Here is a 6,538-nt window from a genome sequence, read left to right as displayed (position 1 = left end):
ATAAAACAATTTGCAAAATCAATTGTAAAAGAAACACTGTACTGAAGCAACACAGTCTCACGGCATTTCGTGTTATAGTCACGAAATTAATCTATTGATTCGTGTTCACCAACACGATTTTGCCATTTTTTTCGTGTCACACAGAACGATTTCAAAAGCAATGTAAATAATAACAAATTAGAAGGAAAAAGAGATAAAACAAATACAGATTTCTGTATTCTGACACAGAACGATTTTAGAAGCAATGTATTTATATTGGTAGTATGTTTCGTGCCTGCACCAAATAATAACAAATTTAGAAGAAAAAAAAAGATGACAAAAAATACAGATTTCAGTATATCTGAGGTTCTGAGCCCCATTTATTTTCCTCGCAGACTGCAAAAAAAACTCCGACATTATACAATTTAAAATAAAAGGGATAGGGTTAGGCTTAGGGTAAGATATTGAGTAAGAATATGTTTTTATGAACCACACAGCTTCTAGTATTCCAAGACCCGACCGGACAAAAAGATGTGGTGCAGGCACGAAACATACTACCAATAGAAATACATTGCTTTTAAAATCGTTCTGTGTGACACAAAAAAAAAGTGTTGGTGAACACGAATCAATAGATTAAATACATTTCGTGACTATAACACAAAATGCCGTGAGACTGGGTGCATTAACATACTGACACAATACCCCAAAGGAATGCTTGAAGCGTTACAAGTGCAGACTGTATGCATTGGTTTTGATCCAATTAAGGGTCTGAGCCTACAGGGAATGAATGCAAGTTTACACATTGTCCTTAACAAGTCCTTGATGTGTTGGCTTACATTGTGCAACATGCTGAATGCATTGTGGCGGGCTGTCTCTGTCCGTGTTGTCAGAACTAGGCTTCCCCGAGACGCTCCGGGGCTGAGGAGGCTACGTGCTTTTGTAGTTTTCAGCCACACTTTATTACACCTGGATTGCAGTTTGGTTGTGACAGGCCTGCAGAGTGCCTGGGGATGTGCAGAAAATGAGTACTGCAAAGAAAAATAAGAACAAGGTTTAGACATGGGTTTAGAGCCAGAGTAGGAAAAAGAGAGAACACAGACGAGAACAAAATCAAATCAACTTCCCATGATCCTCCTGCTCTAAGAGGCCGTTTGCACATCTTGTTCAATGAGGTTTAGCAATAGCATTTACAATGGACACGGTTTATTAATTCATGAATTATTAAATATCATTGTCCCTCCCTGTTCATCTGCATAAAATCTCACTTCCTCCGTGTCTCATTGAATTAATCTCTCACTCCTTATATCTCTCATTCAATTATTTTCTCTCGTCCTATATTACTCACATTCTTCAAAGTGATCGCTTCCAGATTCATTTCTGTTTGGACTGGAAATTAACGCATTGGCTGTTTGAGTCACCTGAATAATGCATTATTCAATTGTCCCCCTAACTCAGGCTGTCAAAGCAATTATTTGCTGCTGTTTGTATCAAATTGTGGCGATTTACTAACAGAAAACATGCCAACATGCATACTTCTGCATCATTTTATAGTTTGGAAATGATGTTTCTGGTACATTTCTGACAAATTATATAAAAAATTATGTAGTATTCAAAAGGGGGTCATGGATGCTTGGTGACAAAGTGATTACTTTTGCCCTGGGTAAATGAAAAAGTAACTTAAAAGTAAGGCGAAAATGAATAGTTTGCTGTTTTTAGGTACCTGTCAGATTCTGTAAACCACAATTATTTCACTTCTAATGTCTCTATTCTGCAAAGTCAATTCTCCGAGGTTATGCACACGCAGACGTTACGTTAAAATGTCAATCTAGCTTATTTGAGTGTGACAGAAAAGTGAAGTTTATTTGTAGGGAATTTGTATAGGGCACAGAGGTTGGTAAAACACACGAGACGAACAAAGGAAAATAATAATTTAAAGAGAACAATATCATGAGATGAAGAAGGGAGGATGAAGTGAATATCATTGAAAAGCAGCAAGCATTTTAAATTCTCCCCGAGGAGAAGCGCTTCAAAGTGAGCAGAATTACTCCGAAGCCTTTCAGAGTGCATGAGTGAATATAAAGCGAGGAATGAACACTGTGAGAAGGAAAAAAAGGGGCCGTGGATGACATTTTAACAATGTTTTCTTTGAATTAAGATGACATCTTACTGAAATTGTAAAGCCATGACCCATGTAGAGTGAATGTTGTGTAACATAACTGTTTGCAAATGAAAAAGAAAAGTCAACACTGCACCATTTTAAATATCATTATAATAGTCATCATTATTATAATTATTCTACTTTAACTAATGTTTTTCCTTATTTAGTGAGTTACTTTGCAGAAGGTTCTTAAAACAAAATATAAATCAACATACATTATTAAACGTTAAGCTACCTAGTTGTTTCGTATAATGCAATTCAAATAACCCTTACTCTTACTTTCAGTGCAACATCTCAGTATTCGGTTTTCCTACTTTAAAAATGGACATTAAAGTGGACACTGATACACAGAAGACGCTGTCGTCGTTAATTCGTTTTTAATTTAGCAATTATCAAGTTTATTAGACTTTGAAAAAGATAATTTAATTAATGTCAGCTTTAATTGTAACAATGTAGAGCTAATGTTAGCACAATAGCTCGCTTAAATCAGCAAAATGAATCAAGTGGAGACAGAGAGGTAAATCTTGGTACTGCTAAATGTCCACATGTTAGCATCATGGTTAGCTTTGTTAGCATGCAGACGTTAGCATAACAGCTAGCTGCTAGCATGGCTGTAAACTTCTGTTCTCTTATCTGAATTTTTTTACGCAGCTGAAAAGAGAACATTGTTTTCTGGGATTGCAGTGAGTTAATTAACCGGAAACTGTGAGAGTGTGGGAGAAAATACGGGTATGAAAAGTAAGACCTTTGTAAACTACACATGGGAGAAGTTTGCCTGCAGGATATTCTGCCTAAAATAGTTATTTTAACCCAAACCATAATATGTTTATAAACCTAACCAAGCTTAACGAGAAGGAGAAGAGGTGGAAGAAGGAATACTCTGTTACATATAAAAGTCCTGCATTCAAAATGTTACTTAAGTAAAAGTAGAAAAGTATCAGCATCAAAATATACTTAAAGTACTCATTGGCCCATTTCAGGATAAAAAATATATGCTTTGAATATAATTATTGATGCATTAAAGTGTTATCAAAGCGGCTAAAGGTGCAGCTAGTTTGAATGACTTTGTATACTGCAGGGTAGCTTGTGAATTGTACTACTGTACCTTTTTTAATTGTATATTTCACATAATTAATCAAAATCTGCAAAGTAACTAAAGTAATACAAATGTAAATATTCAAGCAAAGAACATGTCTCTCAATTACAGCACTTGAATAAATGTATTTAGTTACCTTACACCACTGCAGATAGAGAAAGTTGAGTATTTGGTTTAGCACAATTCAGAACAATGTTTCCTGCTTGATTTGATGTTGATGAGATTAAAGTTTGTATAGCTTATCCTCTGAAACAATATCATGGATGCTGTCCTGCCTCTTTCCCCTCTTACCTTCCCATGTTTCCTCCCAACAGACAGTAACTTTGTCCTGGGGAACGCCCAGGTTCAGTCCGTCTTTCCCATCGTCTACTGCTCCGATGGCTTCTGTGAACTGACCGGCTTCAACCGAGGCGAGCTGATGCAAAAGAGCTGCATGTGTCACTTCCTGTACGGCAGTGAGACCAGCGAGACCCTCACCTCGCAGATGCAGAAAGCTCTGGATGATCGTCGGGAGTTTAAGACTGAGATCATTCTGTACAAGAAGTGTGGTAAGACTGGAGGACAGTGTCATGTTCAATCACGTTTAATACTGTCACTGTCAGTCAGTGTTATCTTTGACTATGTATTTTCAGTGAGGGAAAATGAAAATCTCTTTGACAGGCTCCAAGTTCTGGTGTCTGCTGGACATCGTGCCCATAAAGAACGAGAAAGGCGAGGTGGTTCTGTTCCTGGTGTCACATAAAGACATCACAGAGAATAAGGACCAGGACCATGGCAATGAAACTGACACTGGTGAGAGATGGCATGAAAAAGAAAGTCAGACTTTTTTCCATTTCACTATAGTTCACATGAAATGTTCCAATAGAGGCTTTGCAGCTGCGACACGAATCTATCAGCAGACATGACATTATGGAGGGGAGCAGACATCAAGTGGAGAACCAATCTTACTTCTGCAGCAAAACTGTACTTCATTTCTACCCAGTTTGGCGGGCACATATTTGGAAGTTTTTTTGTCCTAGAAAGACAAGGTAAACTTAAAGGTGGCGTATGTAATTTTGGAAAAACCAGTTCGAGTGCGCTAGAATTTGAAAATACAAAACCGGAACAAATCTGCCACTTCCTTACAGAGCCCCGCCTCCAACACACACGAATGCGCACATGACCAATGAGGGCACGAGATAAGTTTGTGCACAGATGGAAGGCTGACAGGCAGGTAGGCCATCCAGTTACTTTAGCCGGGCCGGCTCAGATGATTGGTCGTGCTTTTTACAGCGCCACGGCTTCCACAGATGAATCTTTTTATAGATTTATTGTCAAAGCACTTCAGATATTCATTGCTATCGGGATGTTAAGAGAATTCCATGGAATATCACAAAAAGTGACAAGGTTTGGCTGTGGTGGTGTTGCGCGAACAGTCGTTATTCGGCGTAAAAAAATTTGTATCAGTAACAGGTACCGGGCGCAAACAGTCAATCGCCTAATAAACAGTTGTCAACGAGGCTAGTCGTAGCCAGAGGGTAAAACAAACATCTATATAAATGTTGAAACTTAGGTCGTGTTGTGCGTCAATGAAACTCGTACACGAATTCACTCGTCAAATTAAGGAAACACTTAAACGAAAGGTGAATGTACACGGTCAGGTAAAATTTAAAGAAGTATGTCGCCCTTTATTAGGTTTTTTTTTTTTTGGTTTTTTTTGCTTAATTAGGACTCAGTTATTGGTAGTCGGAGTGAGGTTATCAAACGAGCGAATTAATGCGAAGTAGGAGGAAATTGTTTATGAAGTGTCAAAGTAGGTTAAACACCTGGCCGGATCAACGATCGGGTAAAACTCTGACAAACTTTGAAATCAATTGGCGGCACTAACGCGCAATCTATATTTATAGTAACTAGTAAGTATTCGTCGTGGACGATAGACGATCAACACGCAATTCTATAATAATTTCATAAATTTAGAACTTTATGTACTTAAGCACACCCGAAGATGTATTAAGTCTCCGGTTTGAGTTTTAGATTAACAGGTTTGAACCTATACAATTTGCTCTCATAAGTCTTAACTCAATCGTGAAGTTTCGGTCAGTCCTAAAACGATCTTTTTTTTGTCATATCTTGTGTCTTATGTTTAATACAAAAATATTGACCCCGTGGTAATTCCGTATAAAGACTACAAACCTCCCACGCCATTTATGTAGCGCGCAAATATGACGATTCGCATGGAGTATGTTGCTGGTGAAATTTGTGTAGTTATTGATAGGGAGAACTATATAATCGAACTACGGGTTCCTCTCACTTTGGATTTTTAGTCAGCCGTAGCATTTACTTACGAGAAGTGGAGATTCGCTAGTGGACCAGTAATTCAAGTTTGTGATCGTTCCTGGTCGTGGATATAGAGAGTTAGGGTCAATGACCAGTTTAAAGGTAGATTTCTATAAGTAGGTGGTTTTTGTAGTGAGAGTCGAAAATTGAAACTCAACTGTATCAAGATGATCCGGTCTTGTCCTATACTCGATCACTTGTTGGTACAGAGTGTTTAACAACTTTATGGTGACCTCGAACGGAGGGAACGGGATGACACAGGACAAAGAACCTCCTACAGGACTCTTCGACCATTTCTGGCGTAGCTGACGCCGCGTAGCCCGAGGTGCCAACTTAGGAAGCTCCTGCCCGACTAAACACACCTAGAGGTCCCCGGGCAAAGGAGTAGACTTGTTGTTCCTGTGTCCTTCTTGGCACATTCCGTTCAAAAAGTATCGCCGCGGTTAAGTTTCACGAAAGTTCTGTCATTCTCGTAACTCCTGTGTATACACCTGTAAGTTTGGTTTCTATCTTATGTACTTATTTTCAATGTCCACGGCACACTCTCACTTTATCAAGTTAAATCTTTCATCGCAGTTTATCTTTCAGAAGTCGGGACGCTAAATTTTCATCAGTCTAAACGTCGCGAATGGACGTCGCGAACGACCCTCCAATACAAGGTCCTACAACCGTTATAGGGAAGTGGATTAAGAGAGTAAGGAGGATGGGGATCATGAAGCGACAACTTTAAGTATCAAGGAAACTGTCAATTACGATTGAATATTATTTATAAAGGAAAGTAGGAAGAGAACAGTAGGTAGAAAACGTTAGGGGTCTGTTGTTTATCAAGGTACAGAATGATCTAGTTGGGCTTGGGTAGATACTGGAGAATTTGGTGAATAGGAAAAGTTAAGGGTTAATATTTGGATGTCCATCCCCCTGAAATTGGGTAGGAGAAAAAATTTACGTGTTAATCCAAATTTCCCACCCATCATTCAAAACTCTTTGGC

General features: G+C 38.6%; 1 protein-coding gene across 1 annotated transcript in view; it reads right to left on the bottom strand.

Moving 5' to 3' along the window:
* The window catches only part of LOC104962292 (nectin-2), a 28,125-nt gene that overhangs the window by 5,371 nt on the left and 16,216 nt on the right, over positions 1-6,538 (bottom strand). The gene's annotated exons all lie outside the window — the stretch shown is intronic.

Source organism: Notothenia coriiceps, unplaced genomic scaffold, assembly GCF_000735185.1.
Source record: "Notothenia coriiceps isolate Sejong01 unplaced genomic scaffold, NC01 NC01_scaffold00034546, whole genome shotgun sequence".
Lineage (NCBI taxonomy): Eukaryota > Metazoa > Chordata > Actinopteri > Perciformes > Nototheniidae > Notothenia > Notothenia coriiceps.
The sequence above is the reverse complement of the archived record's forward strand: the minus strand, read 5'-3'. Positions and strand labels throughout refer to the sequence as shown.